Source organism: Lampetra fluviatilis, chromosome 39 (assembly GCF_964198595.1).
Source record: "Lampetra fluviatilis chromosome 39, kcLamFluv1.1, whole genome shotgun sequence".
NCBI lineage: Eukaryota > Metazoa > Chordata > Hyperoartia > Petromyzontiformes > Petromyzontidae > Lampetra > Lampetra fluviatilis.
Window position 1 is genome coordinate 4,938,042 of NC_136313.1, and position 21,796 is coordinate 4,959,837.

Genomic DNA, 21,796 nt, shown 5'->3' on the forward strand with positions numbered 1-21,796 from the left:
GTGCTGTGGGGTTGTAATACGCCTGTTGATCGGCACGATGTTCGATGTTTTTTTTGCTGAGCAGCTTCTTCAGGAGCATTCAGTTCCAGGATCATTCAATTCCCAACGAAGCGCCAAGCATTTGGATTGTTTTTACAGTAGACTCTCGATTATCCACGCTCATGATGGGGAATGATAAAAAAAATCGCGGATAATCCAAAAATATCAAATTTCAATTGATCTCTATGCCAAAAAACAACAAAAGAGGTATAAATTATGTTCAAGAAGACAATTGAGTTTGTTAATGAACAAAAAGAAATTGTAGTCAAGAATGTATTGATCTTGTTTAATTACAAAAGACCATACAAAAACACACTCACTTAAACAGTTTTAGAAAATCTGATTTAAAGATAAAACAATACGCTTCTATTTATTTGCCATCGGACAGATTCGTAAGTTAAAACTCACAAAATAATGATCGCATAAATCACTCAACATGAAGCACCATTGACGATTTCGATTGTTACTCTTTCAATTCAGAACGAATACTAACGATGGACCGATCGATGCGCCGGCGCAGCTATAACACTTTACTGACTCCCGTGCAGAAGACTCGGGCCCACTAAGTGGATAGCAGGGCCACGCCAATCAACATCAATCAAACTCCGCCCACTACTATAGAGATATCGCAACTACTGTACTGTAGAGGCGATCACGTGGATTTCGGATTAACCGGAGAACAGATTTTTCGGATTTATGCACGTGACTTGTAATTCACATTTCCAAGTATAACAATGTTTAACTGTTTTTAGATGATTAATTTGGGCTTAAGGGAAAATCCATGCGTTATTCATTTGTCAAAATCTCAGGTTAATCCGCAAATATGATAAACCACATGTGGATAATCGATAGTCTACTGCATATAACCTTTTGTACCTATGATTATTTAAAATATGTTATTATATTCTACTTTATTTTACCTAACCAAGGTCACACTTTGCAAGAGAGACAAGTTGACACGTGTCTCAGTGGGACAATAGTTGAAAGAGACTACATTTCATTGCTTGGTTAAAGGATCTTATTATTGTTGTTATCCTGCGAAAACAAGGGGGCAAACTGGAAACACATACGGAGGGCTATAAATAACATTGCTGCCATTATAATGATCAAAAGAAAAACAATTTGACGTGCAGGTGCCATGTATATTGTTACATCGCAGGCTTGTGAGAGGTGGCGTTGGCTCGGAGGGGGGAGGCCTTAATCCAGCAATGGATTGATCACGGCCGGTGGGGCCAAGATGATGATGATGAGCAAAGGTTGCGTAAATCGGTTCAACTTTACGAGCTCACGTGATGTTTTTGTTTAGTCCCGGATAGCTGGACAATGAAAGAAGCTAGCCAGTTGGTCGCCAGGCAGTCTCCAGGCAGTCTCCAGGCAGTCGCCAGGCAACCGGTCACCCAGCCGCATGGCCCGTCGGAAAACGTGGAGGCAAAATGTGACTCCCGCTAAATGAGACACGCCGAGGGGACATTTCACAATAGCAATAACGGGATGGATGATGGCACCCGTAATGGAAGGGAACAGGTTAAGGCAATAGGAAAATAATGAAATGCAAAGATAAGGTAACTGAGCAAACACTCTCTGGAAGGATTGTTACACTATTACAGTGGAGCAGGATGTCAGCCCACCTTAAAAAACGCAGAGTTCTGATACATACAATTCACCCTTGCATTACACTCGCAAAGGTGGAGATCCACTTCCAATAAAAGCTACGCGGTTTCTGATATGAGTGCCACCTGGTCTTGCTCCCAAGGGCTGTATTCAGCTTCTGCTATGACACACATACATAAGACATGCCTATATATTTTCCTTTTACGTGGAGAGACATACGTACGAAGGAGACGTCGGCTGCTTCTTTTATTCATATTCTTCACAACAACGTACATTATAATGTAGCGTTGCGTATTGCTCTGTCACCATGTTGTCAAACTGGGGCCCGGATCGTAAAGGGAGGGAGAGCTCTTGTCTACGAACATCTGGCAGGTCTAGAGTTGAAGTTTTCGTGACTGCAAGGATCCATACTCTTTGGTTATTTCGGTAAAGTCACAAAGAGTATTTGGCAGGTCGCTATCATTTTAGTTCAAGCAAGCCTGACTGCTGATGAGACACTGCACGTCAAAACCGGTCCAGAGTTTGCTTGTCCTGAATGAATGCCGCTGAAATGACGTACTCCCAGAAGGCCGTGGCGGCAGATGAATTGTGTGAAAAATAACATTTTCAATGTATTTGAAGGGACAGCTGTTGAAAGTAGAAGTTGCTTAATGGTGGTTGGGTGAATGAGAACTGAAATGTAATACAAATATTTTTTTTTTCGTGCAAGCCATCGGGGTCCGAGCCGAGACCATTACTGTGCTCGAGAGTCCGGGTTTATCGGCGCTCGCATGTCACTGAGACCCAGATTGGGATCGAGGCTTCTCAACGGTGCTGGCTCAGCACTTGTGACCCCAGGAGTCACTGGGCCATCTCACCCAACCCACCCCCACTCCCGCCACCGTCACCATCCCTTCTCACTTATTTTAAATCACTGAAGCTATATATATAGAATGTGTAACTGAGATTGCCTAATGCAAAATCATCATTGAGCGTCGCTATGGAGGGAACAGACAGGGGAAGGATGTGTATTGTCTGCATAATTACTTGACCATTTCCTATTAGCTGTTAGGGCATGTGATGTGATTTTCTGTTAATAGTTTTGTTGCAGTAGGGTCTTCGAGATAGAACTGTATGTATGTGTATGTTGGATTTATTTGGCACTTCACAGTACATACTCAGCCGTGCTAATCAGAGGTGCGGGGGAAGGACAACAAACTCAACGCAAAAAGCATTTCCAAAGAAATTAGCTTTCTATCTAGATGTATAAGTGCACAGCTCCAATTGCATCCTAGTATCGAAAGGAAGTGAGGAAGAGTAGTCCATACGGCCGCAGAAGCACATCTGAAAGTGCGCAATGCAGTGGCCGTCTTTTTATTTTATGGTTAGCCAAAAAGCTTGCCGCGAGGATGATTCGCGTTTGCGTGATGGTTTATTCTCCTTGATGAGATCAGCATGGTACTACAGGTACATGGAGCCAGAATGGCACATGTGCAGTAAATGTGTGGGTGCAGTACTGCACATGCTGTTGCGAAACCTTAGACCCAATTTCAATTCCCAGACACAGCAAACATTGGTGGCGAGTGATATATGATATCTGAACAGGTCCTGTCGGCCCCCCCCCCCCCCCGCCTTTACCGTTGTGCATAGGACCGGTGTGGTGAAGTATGGTCAGACACAGCATGGGTTGGAGGTCTATGCACCTGCGGCAGATTAACAAACCTGTTCACGTTCAAGTGATAAAAGCCAGTCAATGAAAATCTCACGAAAGGCTGGCAACGCCACAGTTTCGTCCGTCATATTTTACAATTATATTCTGAAATCATGGTAAAATCACGAATCGGAGAAGCTTTCTTTTCCTTTGCATGCCAAAGCCTTTGTCTTTAACGCCAAAAAATGATTACCGCAAACCATACAAAGCAATGAATCCAGTAAAGACCTTTCTTTGGTATTGTGCACGGAGACTCTGTTTGTTTAATCATGAAATATCTGTACAAAAAAAATGATTTTCATTAGTTTTCAAAACGAGTGGCTGGCTCCCTTTCAGAGAGGAGACAACGTAGCGCTGATACATCTCGCAGAGCACGGTAATGGCACATGGCACGTGTGCTTTAGAAGTGGTGGGGGTGGGGGGACGAAGGGTGGGGAGCAGGGAAATCAATTGCACAGCTGCTTGTGAAACAGCAGACAACTGAGCTGGTTCCCTGCGAGAATTCCTTCCCAGACAGCTGTGATGATTTGGCAGGCGTTGCAAATTTTCACCGAGAAATGTCGTCGATTGATGTGGAGGGGCCGAGGGTTCACGTTCAATTACATTACCCCACGGTCAGTGGCCTGTGAATAGAAAACAGTTGTTCAATGTAACCTTGAAATGATTCTGTCCATAAATCGGAATATTTCCAAGGTAGTGCCGTGCCATGCCCTATTTTTGCATAATGGTCCTGCAAGATTCCGTCTGTTGGCTGGAACGTGACTTGACATTTTATAGAGCTGTTTTAATTAGCCACGTCGTGGGTCCCGGATTATAATGCAGAATTTATTGAGCAGAGAATGTAATGTTTAAAAAAAGTCTAAGTCTACACGTTCAAGCGAACATTGGACGTTGGCGTTGGAATGAATTATATACATATATTCCTAAGCTAACGATATATGCAAGCAAATCACATGTGCAAGCATCAATATTTTATAAAATTCACAATATGTTATAAGTAATGGTTTTCGGTCACCCCTGCAGCCACTGGAGGCGCTATCATTCATTGCGAGGAGAAAAAATAGTACGGAATAAATTCTTGATTTATTATAATTTTGAATTGTGTATATTGTCCCACCCATATTGAACGGTATTCAGCTCTGCTTGTGATTCTGAGGCAGAGGTGGACATTCCACTTTCCTAATGCTGGCTTTGCAGCAAGTGCTGCAGCCCTGCCAATGGGACCTATTATAGCCACCCCAGAGAGATGATCTTAACGATGACGGTGGTAAAACGTTAATCTTGGCCATTATTTAAAATCAAGTTCGCATTTGTGGGAGCACTGTTGACTTATCAATGGAGGTACTGTACATCCAATCATTACTTGATGAATAAAAGGGGATATAAGACTTGGGATATTTAACATCCAAATGTAAAATATGATACCAGGTTAATTGTTACAATACAAGGTGGCAAATTGATAGTGGTGTGGCCTGGATTCCCACTGGGCCAATCCAGCAGCATGACAAATGCCTAACTGTATTACAACAATATCAGATTATTGCCCAAGGGTAAGAGTAATACTGGTGCAGCCATGCTATATTTTGCTCATGCCGCTTCTAGCAGAAGGGTTGCAACCAGAAGGAGCTCACCTCTTTAGAGGGCATTTGGCCTACTCGTCCACGCAGGCTATGCGTCATTGAACAGGTGAGAGTACCCACACTTTACTGTGAAACTAAACTTTTTTTTTTACCAGGTAAGGCCCACTGAGCTATGTAGCTCTTTCAGAAGCGACCTGGCCACAAATTATAGCTCAACGAAGTGGCTTATCACGTGGGCATTTTAGCACCAAAATACTCTGAACGCGTTTTTTTTTTATAAATGTCAAGGGGAAAAACCGGATGGCCCCGAGAAAAATCTACGCGACCACGGAGAGAGCATGCACACTCCAAATATACAGACATCAGGCTCTGGATCGGACCCATGACTTCCTGCATGCCAGGCGAGGTAGTTAACACCTCGTCACTTGCACTGCCGGTGGACAAAAGCGGTGGGGATGCGAGACACTTGCAGCGGTGTGTCAACTGCGGCGCCAGGAGGTCGCACCAGGGAAACCCCTCGAGATTGCAAGTCCAGCGCGCTAACCGTTACACCATGGCAGCCAACCCCACAGAGTTTACATCAAAGGTTGTCTAAAAAATACATATTTTACAATCATTTTCTCGGGCCATGGAGGGTATGGAGAGGGTGTGGAGGAGATAAACTGGGTGGGCTAAGCCCACGGCCTCATTGCTCACAGGGTGTGGATGGGGTGAGGGGGGGGACAATATCTGTGTCAAACTGGAACCACCCAGGGCCATTCCTGGACCTGCCGAGCCTGCTTGCCCAGTGGTCAGGGAAACATAGCGGCAGACGAGATGGACAACCTCCAGCTCATCGTGTGGATACATCGTACGGTGGTTGCCCATCCAAGGACCGAAGCTGATATTCTTTTTTTTTTACATACGTGACTTTTCGGTAAAGTCACGTAAGTAAAACATTTAAACTAAAATATTACTTTTATTAATTTTAATTTTTTACCTACGTGACTTTACCGAAAAAACCTAAGAATATGAATCCTTGCAGTCACGAAAGCTTCAAATCTAGGACCGAAGCTGACCCGAATCACGTTGATCTTTCTTGCTCTTGGCGAGATCTGCGGCCAGAGGGGGGGCTGTCGTGACAGGCAGTGCACATCGACGCCAACGCAGCGTCATTGTTGTACGTTCACACTTCCCCACACTGCAAACTCAATTTTGGGAATCACTTTTGAATTGGTGCTGTGATGCGTTGTTGGCTGGACGGCACAGGAGGAGCAAGCACGTGACCCTTGATGAGCACGTGACCCTTCATGAGCACGTGATCATGAAACACAATCGTGCGTATGACAGATATTGTGACGAATTCGTGAAAATGTGGCATTAAAAAAGAGGAACAGAATTGCAAGTGCATTATTTTTCTATCAAGGATGCTATATTCAAGCTGATAATTGGTTCACAAAATGCGATTAGATGGCAATGTTCAAGAGCTGCATACTTAAAGGTTAGCAAAAATTGCAGACATTTCTCATTCGTGTCGTGTAGACAATGAGACTTTTAAGAAAAAAACATATACGCATTAAAAATCATGAATTAGGCATCAAAATGGTTCACACTTTGAGGACTAAGTATTCCGAATATATAGCGAACGCGGTAGCACACTGGTTAGCTCACTGCAAACATCAAATCGGGAAACCACAGTTCAATTCCGTAGCCATAGCTAACGTTAGCTAGCGAGTGACATCTGAAATGGTGTTGGCCACCCCCTTCAGAAACTCGCACTGAAGCAGCTTGGTGAAGAACTGCATAGGCTCGGGGCTCTTTAAGAAACTGCTTGGTGACGCGTTATTTATGAAACGACCACCGTCACGAATTCGCATATGCTTTGCGGCTCTTGAAATATAGATTTGTTTTACGGAATAAAAAAAAAAGTCTCTTCTTGTTATTTTCATTGCCGACCCCTGGCCATTGCAACGAAACCCACAACGGACGTGGCATGAGTGAACATAGGGCTAAACACATTATTCATTATTAAAATGTATTGTTGTTGTTAACATTGTTACAAGTTATTAATAATTAAATGTGGAGAAGTATTGAATCGTTAATTGTTGTTTATTACACGTACATGTGGCATTTTTTATAATTTGCCCAAGTTATTTGAAGGCTCCTTCTTGACACGGATTAATAAATACGCCCCTGACAATGCACCCACCATTCCGATTGAATTCATTCTCATTATTCAGTGTCGATGTTTACACCACCCCACCAGGTACTCATTTGAGGCCGAGTCGACCAAGGGGAGGCCCAGAACAGGTTCAGAAAATCCTCACTGTTGTTGCCCGCGAGCGCGAATCGAACTCGCCGTCGCAGGGTTCGTAGCGTAGCGTGCTAACCGTTGCGCCACCGCTCCCCGCAATGTTGGCACGCGCACAAATAGACGTCTTTTTTTAGTTGGGTTTTTTTTTTAGTTTCACCCCGCGATTCGGAGTCTCGCTGAAATTAATGCAGCGGCCGCATTCAATGCGGGCTTGTTACTCGCCGAAGCGATCGTACAATAATCCAATTAACGGAAATAATTATTTACTTGCTTTGCCCAATTATTGACATAATTTTTTATATACTGCATAACAACCCCGAGGGCATTCGCTCCGCGTGATCATATCGAGGTCTCAGTATTTTTTTTTTCAAACACCCTCCACGCCCCCCGTCCATAAATTCGCTTTTGAATTGAGTTCATATATTATCCTGCGCGCCTTGTTAAACAATAAAAGGGACCCACGTTTTTTTAAATGCTCATGTTGGGGCGAATCCCGTTATACTGTGCGTACAACAAAAGAACCTGCGTTGCACGCTCTGTGTACACCCGTGTTACCCAGTGTAGTTTGTATAGTCAAAGGGTCGATGACGATATTTAAGTGTCGTCAGTCAGCTCGTGAGAATCATATTTTTTGTTAAACAAGTTAGTTAACAAAATAAGTGGTTGCGGTGGTGGCTATTTTGCTCCCAGAACTCGGAAAGGTGAACTTTTCATCGGATGCTCTCCACGTCGTGCAGAACCTGCGATTTTGTTCTTTCAATTGATGCAGAGGAGGGAAAGAAGAACACTTGCTGTGACCGTAAAAGCAGCAACAACACTCCCCTCGGCACGTGGAGGATTTGACGCCTAATAACCCAGCGTCTCAGACTGTTTCCCGGGAACGACGGCCAATTACCTCCCCCCCTCCCCCCGTCAAGGTACGTGGGCTAACCGATTGATAATTAGCAGTGAACCTAAATCATTAAAAAAGGCATTTTTTTCACATTCCATCAAAACATGTGTTCAGGTCTATTTCCATTCGTACAATACTTGCTATTGTTCTGATGATGATTTTTAAACACTAAACGCAACGCGCAATTGGACATCCCACGTCCGTTCTCCTATGTATGCGTGGAGTTCCATAAATGTATACGGCATAGGGACAATGTCGTGATGCTAATGGTTAGCACGCTGGACTTGCAATCAAGTGGTTGCCGGTTTGATTTCGCTGTGCAACAGTTGAGACAATTGGTTTCATAAATATCCCCCCCACCCCCTGCCTCTCACCCGCCCATACTGGACATCTGTGAAAAGAGCTTTATAGCTCATCGAATTCCTCCTGCTGTAAACAAATTAAGATTCTGATCAATGTATACACCACAGTTGACCGGCAGGTCGCATGTTGTGGGGGTGGTTATAATCATCATCATCATCATCATTCGTTTGCTTGGCACGTCTGGAACTCCTGACTCGTAAATAAAATCTCGCAAGGTCAAATCCTGCTCTCGAGGATCATATTTCTAAGTTTACAAATCGTGTTGATGGATTTCTTGTGCTCTTATCAACACAGTTAAGTAAATGACGGCCCGGTGCGTGTAAGAAGTGATGAATAGTTGTGGACTTTAGGGGAGATGAACTCGCTCCATGGGAATGTGGAATTTCCACCGTTGCCTTGGGGAAGCCAGTGGAAATTGAGCAGTGTGCCCATTTAAAGCCGAGATGTTTTTTTTTTACTTTTTCAATCAAAATAGCGAAGGACGACGGAGCGACTCCCCGCAGCTTGTGTTTACGTTTTCAACGTTTCAATTTTCCGAAAAAAAATCGAAATTATTTGTTCTTCTTCTGAAAACCATGGACTGTTGCCTGTGGCTGTACCTTTGATACTCCGGTACAATGAAAGGGTGACTCTCCTTCTATGGAATAGCGAGTCATGCAGCTTTTGCTTCCACTACTCACTCTCCCTCCAGACACGAATGTGATAATAACACTCCGTTACATTTTTTTAAATATATATGTGCCTGGGAGAAATAAGAGATTATATCGACAAAACAAAGCAGCGGCGATATCTTGTTGTGAACTGCACCTTTTGAGAGAAAGAAATGCATGTTTGCAAAAGGAGACTCATGCACAATTGCACACGCACAGACAAAGATCCCCCGTATAGCCTTGACATATTGTTTGGGGCAAGTGCTGTTAGTGAGCACCTATGAAGGCCTGCGTGGCACACGAGGAGGTGGGTGGCCAACATCACGGCCGACCGCCTTCGTCTCTCCAGGTACTCATTTGAGGCTGAGTCGACCTAGGGGAGGCCCAGGACCGGCTTAGATAATTGTCACCGGTGTTGTACGTGAGCGGGAATCGAATTCGGATGGCCGGGTTCTTAGCGCAGCGCCACACTCACACACACGCACAGACTCACACGTGCACACACAGACACATTCACACGAGCATGCACATACACGTGTGTCTATTTTAATAGACTTCATTAAGTTGTGCTGTCACGTCTGTTTTTGAGGGATGGTTTGGAGTGAGACAGGATTGGAGAGGGGAGGGTGTGATTTTAATCCTAAGCAGAGTGATTACAACCACCAACTGTTGACCTTCTCAAGATTCCTCGGCATTTAAGGTTACATCCAAAGTCAAAGAAGAGGACTGTTTTGATGTGTACCTTGCTCGTGTCGAGACGGTGCATGTTATTTTAACGAGCTGGGACAATGTCGTGCCATATCCTGTACAAGTACATAGGGGCGTGATCAGATATATAGTAACTTGGTAAGAGGCTTTGCCCGCTTTATATTGGCGTTATAAATAGCACTGTGTCCTAAAGTCCACACAATTCAGTTGTGTTTCTATTCAGGTCCCTTTAAAACATATTTATACAAATTTCGTAGGCCCAGGTGATGAATTAAACTAAATACATGGGGCATTCAAAATGGATTTTAAATTGAGCACCATCACGGATGTCCAGATTTAAAAACTGATTAATAGGCATATGTGTAATGTTTCTGGTCCAAATTTCGAAAATATTGGTTGTAAGGATAAGCACAGCTATGTGCCAACATTTCAGCTTTTTATGCCTTTGAATGACAAGTCTCTCCCATAGTAATCTGGCATTTCTGAAATAAATCTTGCTAGAGTTGGACTTACTGCCGCGTTGTCATGAACGATGCGTTATGAGCTCTTCATCTGTGAGAATTGTGTTGAGAACAGCAATCTGGAAGGAGTGGTGGTGCAGTGGTTAGTGCACTCCGTTCCTTGGCGGTGGATTCCAGCTCATTGGAGGCTCTCATTGGAGATTATGTTCGGATGGCAGACAAGCAACAATGTAATTATATCACAGTTGTGTTAAATAATTAAAGTAATAGACTAATTGCAATGAAAAATAATTGTAGGTATTCATTAGAATGAAGAGCTTTTAAAATGTATTTTATAAGGATATTGTGTTTGAGCTGATATTTCTAATGAATACCTACAATTATTTGTTATTAATATTGGTCCCTTGAGCTACGTGCATTGATTAAACTTTTACTTAGTTTGCTTATTCCTAGCATCACCGCTGAGTGCGCTGCGAACCTGCTCTCACCTGAGTTCGATTCCCTGCCATGGCTAACAGAGAGTGGCGTGCGATATCTGGTTCTTCACAGTCACCGAACCCGCCTTGACCGGTTGTGGCGAAGTATGGTAACACAATCCCGACGAACAAGCACAGGGCGGAGGATCGACTTCATGCAGCAGTAGATTTACAGGAGAGCAAGACAAGGTTTAAAAACATATATTTATAAACCGGCATAATTTTATATATTTTGGAAATTTCCGTTCGTTTTCGTACGTATGCCGCTTCGCGACACATTGCAATAAAGTGACACTTTTAAATTTCATTAAAATTGTTTTTACATGTGCATCAGTCAACCCTCGGTTCTAAATTATGAACACACAAGGGGTCGCAATGCACGAGCGAAGCATGTGCTGTTATAGCCTCAATCGTGCGTTTAAAAAGAATAATGTCAGTATGAAAAATAGGAATTAGATCGTGATTTATTCAGAACAATCTCGTTGAGTCCCAAGGCTCTGTGTCAAGAGGTTCCTGCATTGCTTTGTCGAGTCAGTTTAACTCGCACACGTTTCACACACGGGAGGGAAGTAGGGCTTTCCAGAGAGAGCCGACACGATCTCATTTTATTTTATATTCGCCTTTGCTCAAAGGTCTGCACAGATGCAGTTAAGGATGCAATGCTAAATTGCCCTCGCCTGGCGGGGCTTGCAGCCCAATTTAATGAGAATCGGAATATTTATTTACGCAGACCGGAGGAATCCGACGGGCTATGAAGCTCTTTTTCACAGATGTCCACGCGGGGCTAATCAGAAGGTCGTTAAGCCCCCGTGTTTCCGTGCAGCTTCCCATTAAGGCGTTGACAAATCTGTCTTAAGTGACCAGATCGCGTGCGGCTGATCTGTGCACTTGTAGGGTCCACGGCAACTCGACAGCCGCCACAACCAGCACAACAACAACAACAGAAACAAGAGTTCCTGCTCAAATGAACATTGGTCCATTGGTTATTTTCAACTGTTTACAGAGCATTCCACTGCAGGTGTTGGAAATTCTACATTCCTATGGCGGTGGGGGGGCACGTATATCCATTTAGACACGGTGTCGAGATGTTATCTGCCTCGCCTGGTATGCAGGAGGCCGTGGGTTCGATCCCAACCCTGACGCCTGCTGCTGTATATTTGGAGTTTGCGTCTCTCTCCTTGTGGTCACGTGGGTTTTTCTCCTGGTCCTCCAGTTTTTCTCTCCGCATTTAGAAACACGCGTTCAGAGTATTCGGCAGCAATAAAGTTCCACGTGATAACCTATCCATTTGCGATAGCCAGGTCGCTTTTGAAAAAGAGCCACGTAGCTCAGTGGGCCTTGACGAGAATTTTTTTTTTTAAGTTTTAGACTGCTTCACAAAGTGGTACTTCTTCTTGGTTCTTTCGGTAAAGTCACGTAGAATGGAAATAATAAAATAATAAAAATTAAACATAATAAGATAAAATTCTCACGACGTTTCGGCCACAACGCAAGCAGCCATCTTCAGGTGTAGAAAACAGAGCTTAGAGTACGGCTGCTTGCGTTGTGGCCGTGATAATTTTATTTTATTATGTTTAATTTGTATTATTTTATTATTTCCTTTCTACGTGACTTTACCAAAAGAACCAAGAAGATGAATCCCTGCAGTCACGAAAGCTTTAAATCGAAAGTGGTACTGGGAAGGATGATTGACTCAGTCAACCCCCAACAAATATTTGAATTCACAAGCTTCCGCTGACTCTGCGGCCCAAGCAACGTACACAGCAAAGGGATGAGCGGTAGGAGATAAAACCAGGGGAAGGAAGAGGCAGTTGTTGAATGGGTTGAGCTCCAATGTCTTGCAGGGTGATTTTCACCGCAGTTGATTCACAGTTTAATTCTTATCCTTGGCCTTTGTGTTTCAGGCAATGCGATTTCTCCGTAGTGCCGTGCGATACGGTGGCAATATCGAAGGTCAGCTTCCAAGCACGCAGAGATAAAAGCGAACAAATGCAAACGTGTACAAAAACAACATTCTCTGCTTGGCATTTCTCAGGAGAGTATCGCCTTTAGTATAATTACATTCCTCTATCGTACCATTTACCATTTTACCATTTGTAAGCCTCCTGTCACTACGTGTGTGTGTGGATGTATGGGGAGCGGTAGTGTAGTGATTAACACACCGCACGACGGCACCTAGCGACCCATGAAGATTATCTGAACCAGTCCTGGGCCTCCCCTCGGATGACTCAGCCTCAAATGAGTACCTGGTGCGGTGTGTAAACATCGCCACTAGGGAGACAAAGGCGGCCGGGCGTGGTGCTGATAACCCACCCCCTCGTGTGCCGTTCCGGCCTTCATAGGTGCTCGCTAACAGCACTTGCTCCAGCGATATGTTCAAGCTAGACGGGGGATTTTTGTCATGTATGTATGTTGAACTTCTTTCGCACCGTACGTAGCTGACTGTGTTCATCGGAGGCTGCTGGATGAAGGACTGCCTCTCGCCGCTATAGGTCATGGGGGCTAATTCACCGCACTCCACCACAGTGGTCGGTTGTGGGCTCGGCAAAGGGTGGGCGGGAGGAGGAGGAGGATACGGTCCTGAGACGCATTGAAACGCGACTCACCGCCGATGTCAAGCCGTGGCCCGGAATCCAACTCGTGTCGCATCGCTAGCGCCCTGTGGTATACAAGCAGCGGTAGTCTCAAGGGGGGCATGGCCCTGCCACAGGAACGTGGAGTCAACGCACTGGGCTCAGAGGCTGGCAAGAGAGATGCGTGCCGCGCCGTGCACATTTGAATCAGGGGGCACTTTTACATGGCCGTTCGCATTTCGAGTCATCATTGTGCTTGTAAATTGGAGGCGGTAAAGCAAGTAGGTTTTATTGACCTGTCAGAGCAGACGTGGAGTGTTATCCCCCGGAGTTTCCACCATAACCGTAATTTTAGCTCCCACAATCTCGTCCGTTTTGTAGACGTGGCACGGGTACGTCCCCAACTGCCCAGGTTTATTTCGCTACACTTCAAGCTGGCCAGTGCGGGTTGGCGAAGGAAGGGTGCGGTGGGTGCATAGATCGGAGCGTAGTACAGGATAGCAGCGGATTTGCCTGCACCCGCTCTCTACCGCCTATTGAACTCCATGGTAAACTACAATTCCCGTGCATTTTTATATGTTGTATTCTTGTTGTTGTCATGTACGGTGGTCACCCATTGATGTAGGATCCAGGCTCAAATCCTGTTTAGCTGCCGAGGTCTGAGGAGATCTGGCGTAATCCGGGTGGATTCTGGTCACGGTCTTCTCATGTAAATTCATAATAATAGCGATGCTCTTCACCCGGAAAAGCCTCACCATACGGCATGTAATAAACACGTAATGATAATAATTCCATTTTTTTAATACATAATAGCCTCGCTCAGACTCTGGCGTCTTTATCCTGGATGGTTCTGCATTTGGGATGTTAGGCCAGTGACATTAGTGAGCCTTTTGAATTGAGTTAAATACTATTTAGCGTTATACGTTTAGGATTGTTCAGATAATATTTGCTAGCAAAAAGCATCCTCATAAACTATTCAGTGTTGTGAATTGTCTGCCATAATTTTTTAAATTAAGTAATTTCAAACACTGCAGGCCCGCTGATTTTATATTAGATTTTCGGACATCGGACCACTTATATTCCGGCCAAGCAGACCATTAATCAATAAATATTACGTTTTTGAAAACTACTGGAGACACTTTAATGAAATTTGCATATAATTTTGAGATATGCGTGACAAAATGAGCAAATGTTTTGAAATTAAAAAGTTGTGACTGCAACTTGCGTTGCACAGTTGCGCCGTGGTTAGATTCCTTGACTGTGAACCCAATGACCCGAATTCAATTTCCTCCTGACCACGGCTAATGTCAGTGGCGAGTAAATGCTGGACTTGTCCTGGCCACCGGCTCCTCCCTTCACCAATCCGGCGATACTGGTCGTAGTGAAGTCCGGTTGAACATCACCAATGACCGGCATGGCATTTATGGCCCTTTAGAGGGCTTCAATAGTGGATTAACAAAGGGTTGTACAGTACGTGTTTTATTATTATTATTAACCACCTTAACAAACTTTAATTTGTACAGTATCTAAAATTAACCACATTCTAAGATGATGTATTGACAATGTCTTAATCGTGAATGAAATTGATTAATTAAAGCACCGTCTATGCCACGATGACTTTATTCGATGACTTCCAATTTCTCAACACAAACATGAATTGTATCACAGAGGGTCATACTCATCAGCCATTGTCTATCCACTGCTGGATGATGGCCTCCCACACAGGGCCTCAAAAGATGGGCCTCACCTGCTCTTGAATTAACCAAAGTGTTTCTATTTAAAGCTTTCGTGACTGCAGGGATTCATCTTCTTGGTTCTTTCGGCAAAGTCACGTAGAATGGAAATAATTAAATAATAAAAATAAAACATAATAAAATAATTATGCGGTGAAGAACAGGTCACCTGAGGACGGCTGCTTGCGTTGCGGCCGAAACGTCGTGAGAATTATTTTATTATGTTTTATTTGTATTATTTTATTATTTCCATTCTACGGTACTTTACCGAAAGAACCAAGAAGACAAAGTGTTTCTGTTATCCAGAGATCCCGTGCCAAGGATATATTGTATGTTAGTTGGACCTCAAAATCAACATGCCAAAGCCGTTGATGCAATCACACCCTCCCCAATTCTTTCGACACGACCTACAATATATTCCCTAAGACTATCCCACCGGCTGCTCTTCTGTCTTCCCGTTGGGCTTAGGGCTCATGGCGACCACTCATATGCCTGTCTCAGCATTAGCCCCCGTCCAATCCAGCAGCACATAACCGTTTTATTTTTTTAATAATCATGTCTTTAACCTGACACTTTTCCTTTTGTACTTTGCTCATCTTGTCGTGCCATGACATTTCTAGCATCCGTCTTTGCGGATACTTGTGCTCAAAAAAGCCAACTGGAAGCTCACATTGCTATCACTGCCAAGGAACAGTTCCTGGGCGGTACACTATAAATGTGCTTCACTGATCAGGTAGCTGTGGGGGCGGGCGGTGGTCCTTTCTGAACGTGATCCTGAACCCTGAATTTCACATTCCCATGGCAAAAAACATCATCACCAGTGTCTCCAGGAGGTGGCCACTGTTGACTTGCCATGAAATAGTGTTAATTGTACGGATACCTGTACGGATACCTGTGCTCAAAAAGCCAACTGGAAGCTCACATTGCTATCACTGCCAAGGAATAATTCCTGAGCGTTACACTATAAATGTGCTTCACTGATCAGGCAGCTGTGGACGCGGGTGGTGGTCCTTTCTGAACGTGATCCTGAACCCTGAATTTCACATTCCCATGGCAAAAAACATCATCACCAGTGTCTCCAGGAGGTGGCCACTGTTGACTTGCCATGAAATAGTGGTAATTGTACGAGCTCCCCAAGGGGGGTTCATGGCCTGTGTCAACACTCCGCCAGGATTATACGGCGATAACGATTGCTACGGCAGATAAGTGTTTTACTTTTTGTAAAGATAATTTTAACAAGTTTTTTCCATGTATGTTGAACTTCTTTCGCACCGTACGTAGCCAACCATTCTAATCGGATGTGCGTATATATATAGATATAGATGCCATGTTTTTGTTTTGCTACGGCTGATCCATTGGTGAGCGGTGTTAAGCGTCGTGTACACTGCGTCACACACGCGCGGGTTTTTGTCAGCCTGTCTCGTTAGTGTTATTTATTTATTCAGCTCAGCCCCGGCTGAGCCGAGTGACATCGGACAGATCCGTGGCAGTGCACCCACAGAGTCCCCTCTGCCTCGCTGGCAGGCGCTCCGCCTGCGAACATGTCACCAGCGCGGCCTGAAGCTCGGCAAGGAGGCCAGACGACAGAACAGGAGGCAAACGAGGCATTGTGAGGCTTACCGAGAGGAGTTATCAACGGGGGGATCTCGTGGCTCGGTCAGAGGCACCTGCGGCCGAGTCGGACGCTCTGAGCGCCTCCGTTCAAGTCCCGCAGACTCAGACAAGGTACTGCAAAAAAAAATGTTCACGCGCTATTAACCGCAGTTCCCTCGACCCTCTGTAAACCGGCCGGTGCGCAAAGGCTGCCGGTCTCTGCGTTACGAGGGACCTCCGCCTTTGCCCTCCGCGGCTTGAGTCCTCCGCTTGTCCCTGACCTCTGCGAATGCTGCCTCTTTGCAGGGGCAGTGAAGCGGTGCCTCTTGATCGGGGGCGGCACACTGTAGCGTGGTGTCCGGTGTCCTTCACTCTCGGTTTCATCGACTCGCGGTTGTTGTTTTTACTTTTTGTTGTCGGCGGCTCTCCCCCCCCTCCCTCGGGCGTCCTTTTGTGGCCAGAGTGATACCAGTTTGGTAGAAGAACCAGCAGGGACCCCCCCCCAAGTTGTATGAAGTTCGATTCCTAGCCGAGGTCAGCTCAGCCCATCATCCCTCCAGGGTCAGTGAAATGAGCAACCGCACGGTGAGAAACAACATCTGTTGAGCAGTCAAGAGAGTGCTTTGTGTAAAGACAGGGCACTGCCATAGGAAATGTGGAGTTTACTTCACAAGCTCGAGACTGATCCTGAAGTGAGCCCTGCTCAAACATTTGCCGTCGGCGAAGGGAAGGATCGATCCTCACTGTGAAGAGCCCTTGTGTTTCTGATATTGCTCGTCGGTATTATTATGCAGTGGGGGAATAACTATTCACTCCCCACTGGCCCACGACAATGTGATAATTTGGTGTGTCTCGTTTGTACCATCTCGTTTGCATTGTTTCTCCGAATGACCTGTCTCGTTTGTACCGTACCGGACGCTCCACCGGCCAATGAACATAACAGGAGCAAATCATTTCCGTAACATGAAAGGCTGATTCATACGAACGCGTTTTAATACAAGCGTCGTGAGCCTTCGGAATCAATGCAAATCAATAATTGTTACAACAAGATTGTACGGCACACCTCCATCTGTTTGGCTAAATTGATCAAGATGCTTTAAATAGACATGGAATCGTTCACCTAGCATGGTCGGCTACATTCATACAATTAAATGCACTCCTGCAATTAACATGAGGCTAACGAGTGAAAACATCTGTTGTAATATTGTATTACTCTTCTTTTGCAATATATGTTTGTGCTACTGTATTGCATTTCAGTAACATTTTAAATTCTCTCAAATGCTTACAGAGTTTTTAAAGACTACGGATGGGTTTGGTTAAGTCTCCAAATTACCTTTTGGGATAACTTGATATCGATCCAAAAGGAGAAGTTAAGTAAAAAAAAGTTCTTACATTTTTGTTTAATTCGGTCAGCACAAGAACCAACGTGTTTCAAAGTTTAATTGTTCCAAGCCATCAAGAGCATAGTTATACTTTTAACGCCAAAGTCCATCATGAGCAGCTGTTTAAAGTGGTCAGATGGCGTTATGGTCAGTGAATTGAACCGCCATCACAGAGTTTCTGGGTTTAAAATCTGGAGCAGCCCCCTGTCATTTTCAATATTCGCGAAACAATTTGTCGCGTGCACACATTTCACGAAACGGATATCTCGTTATTCTATTGCGAGCTCGGAGGTGCGGAGCGCAGGCTCGCGATTCCCATGTGTGCCAGCTTGAACATGACTACTGCGGTGGCTGAGATGTTAACTACCTCGCCTAGTATACAGGAGGTCGTGGGTTCGATCCCGATCCCTGACGCCTGCTGCTGTATATTTGGAGTTTGCAAGTCTCTCACTGTGCTCATGTGGATTTTTATCCTGGTCCTCCAGTTTTTCTCTCCACATTTAGAAACACGCGTTCAGAGTATTCGGCTACTCTCCATTTTGTTGAGCTATCATTTGTGGCCAGGTCGCTTCTGAAAAAGATCTACATAGCTCGGTGGGCCTTACCTGGTAAGACAGACATCGTTCAATAGTTTCAAGTGCGGCGCCTTTTTGCTTAATCCTGGAGGTAGAGGGGGTTGGAATACTTATTATGTGCAAGGGGAGAGTTCCAGGAGCCACGGAGAGTCTCCACTTCGGACTGTTAAATATTGGGTTGTCAAGTCTAGGATGTTCATATTTTCATGAATTACAACACGTAAAAAAACACATATAGTATCACGTTTTTTTTTCCACTTCTTGTGGAAAAACAATCCAGCTCTGTGGATTACAGAAAACACAACCTGGGTTTGACTGCCATGGGACGAACATCACATGATCACAATATCAATTCAATGCATAAGCTTTCACGACCAATATTATGATTCATGATTGGTTCATCTTGGCTTAGATCGTATAGGTATGATGTCAATAATATGGAGGGTTTTGGTTTAACAAAAATACATTACACCTACACGATCTAACCCCAAAATAAACTAATTGTCAATCTCTGCAGCAGTGCGTGTGCGAAATTGCGGTATCCATGAAGGTATCTAAAAACTAGTTCTGTGATGCCTCTGCCTGGGGGCCGTTTGCCAACATGGGGTGATGCGCTGCTTCTCGAGAGAGTTTATAATGGACATGTCCTCTAATGAGATGACACTACCGGTGCTATAATCGATGTAGAATAGATATGTAAATTCAAGTCCAGTAAAGCTCGTGTCTGTAAAGCAGCCCAAGGACTCATTTTGTGTTGGTATACAGGCATGTCGATTGGTTATGCACAAAAACAAATACAAAGATCCCCCGTATAGCATTAACTCACTGTTGGGGCAAGTGCTGTTAGCGAGCACCTATGAAGGCTGGCACGGCACACGAGGGTGTGGGTGGCCATCACCACGCCCGACCGCTTTTGTCTCCCCAGTGGTGATGTTTACACTCCACGGCTGAGTGGACCTAGGAGAGTCCCAGGACCGTTTATAATAATCGTCACTGATGCTGGCCGTGAGCGGGAATACGAACTCGGGTCGACTGGTTTATAGCGCAGCGCACTAACCGCTAAACTACTGTTCCAGACACGCGAACATACACACAGACGTCTGGACACGTTTCGTCAGCAGCTCACACGAGGACATTTTAACGAGTGGAGTGTCCTCCGAAGGTTTGCCCACTTCAGCGCCAATTTATTCCACGCAAGTACAATTTGAATAAGTGCTCCAAACACAATTAAATTGATGTTCATGATTTGTGGTCAGTGGCAATTAGGCTGACGTAAATGTTCACATGCCAAAATCTATTCAGTTTCGCGAGCATGTAGAAATGGCGTTGTATTAAAAAAAACTAAATCAACTTAGCTTGGGGTACCTTTTGTAGAATGAAATGTGCTGAATGTTTTAATAAGTTACAAGTGACAATGGGCCACAGCTCTGGCTTAAAATCATCATCTACCTTTGTGTTCGTGTCGTAAACGCTGCCTCTGGAGCGCAAATGTCCCGTCACATCCCGTCACATCCCTCGAGCGCTGGATTAAAATTAAGTTCTGATTTAAGGACAGCGCATTTAGCACACGGCAGAGTGTGCGTTGGTGAGTGAGAGAAAGAGACTGCCCGAAGGGAGTTCCTGGGAGAGAGAGAGACAGGGAGCAAGCAAGCAAGAGGAATCATTTTCTTGCTGTGGTTGTTCCACTTGATGATGATTGCTTGTGTTGCAATCGAGACGTCGTGATTTGTTTTATTTTATTTTATTTCTACCTACGTGACTTTACCGAAAGAACCAAAGAGTAACCGCACAATGTGTTTTGGTAGCTAAGCTCATCAGTTTGCAAACTGCCTTCCACGTTTCATTCATCAGACGCGCGCGTGTGTCAAAATAGGTACCTGGTGCGGTGTGTACACATCGCCACTAGGGAGACAAAGGCGGCGTGGCGCTGGCCACCCACTCCTTTGTGCACAGTACAGGCCTTCACAGGTGCTAGTCGCAAACAGCACTCACCCCACAACTCTGCGAAGGCTATTCGGAAGATCTATATCTTTGTCCCCCCGCTCCAAAAGGGAGAAACTGCCCAGGTTTGCGTCTTTGCGAGGCGATTGTGAAAGGGTGCACGAGTGAGTGCTAATTTCAAAGCCGGCTTCCCCATGCAGTGGTACCGTGCGAAACAATCGGCCTAATCCAGTGGCTCTTCACCTGGGGTGCTCCCTGCACCCCCTGGGGGTGCGAGATGCCCTTTCTGGGGGAGGTGCGAGAGAAAGCAAGATTTGTTTTTAGAAGGTAAATAATCGAAAACACAAATTAAGCACGATCAACGTAAGTGCAAGTTCTTTGTTTAATCAAACCCTATGTATGGATTGATATTACATATGTTGTTTAACGATTGCGAACCGAGGGGGTTACAAGGCTGCAGTAAAGATTAAGAATCACTGGGCTAAGCAATCGCTAAGGGAGGAGGGGGGGGTTGCAAGCAGCTGAGAGGGGTCCCAACAAAAAAATGGGGGGAGCGGGTGGCTTCCATTGTTATGATTACAATTAATTAGCTGGCTAAGGATCGTTTGTTTTGATTGGCAATCGTAAGCATCAATCACGATTCTAGTTGGGGGGGGGGGGTTAGGCAACAGTCGCACGATGATGTGATTGATGGCCGCATCGGGAGAAAAAAAAGTTCCGCAAACAACACTTTCAAATGGAGAGGTGCCTTTGAAGTGTTTTCTTACCGTCGTTATAGATTACCCACAAGTACCGTTCATCTTATTCAACGTGAACTTTTTTTTTAGCAAGTGCATTAGTATGTCTACGGGACTTTTTTTGTACTTGCTGTGGTTTGTGTCAATCACGCAATTAGTGTAGTTTTTTTTGGCGTGTTGGGTGACGCGTGGGGATATACACACCCCCTGCCAATGAGCCAGGATCCCACCTCGCACCACCCACATTCTCAAGGCTTCCATCGCTAAGAAGCTTAGTTTCTCACTCACCATTGGATTGTTCCTTGAACTGTGACCGACTGGGTGAAAGTGCCATACGAACTGACCAGCACTGCTCTGGAGAGAAGCCCAATTCGCAGGCCTCTCACACGCTGGGCAATCCTATAGATGTGTGTTTGATCTGAGCTGGTAAGCCGAATAATCCAAACGCGGAGAAAATCGCATTATCAAACTTGGGCGTCTGTCCAGTATGTTGTTCATT

At 44.9% G+C, this 21,796-nt stretch overlaps 1 protein-coding gene across 2 annotated transcripts in view; it reads left to right on the forward strand.

Moving 5' to 3' along the window:
- LOC144945896 (leucine-rich repeat and immunoglobulin-like domain-containing nogo receptor-interacting protein 1) overlaps positions 1 to 21,796 on the forward strand; it is a 110,452-nt gene that overhangs the window by 29,069 nt on the left and 59,587 nt on the right. Inside the window, exon 1 of one of the 2 annotated variants that reach the window (XM_078874525.1) lies at positions 16,712 to 16,794. The exons of the other annotated variant lie outside the window; for it this stretch is intronic. The gene's annotated coding sequence lies outside the window, so the exon portion shown is untranslated. Of the gene's footprint in view, positions 1 to 16,711; positions 16,795 to 21,796 lie in introns of those variants that run through there. 2 annotated transcript variants of the gene reach the window in all.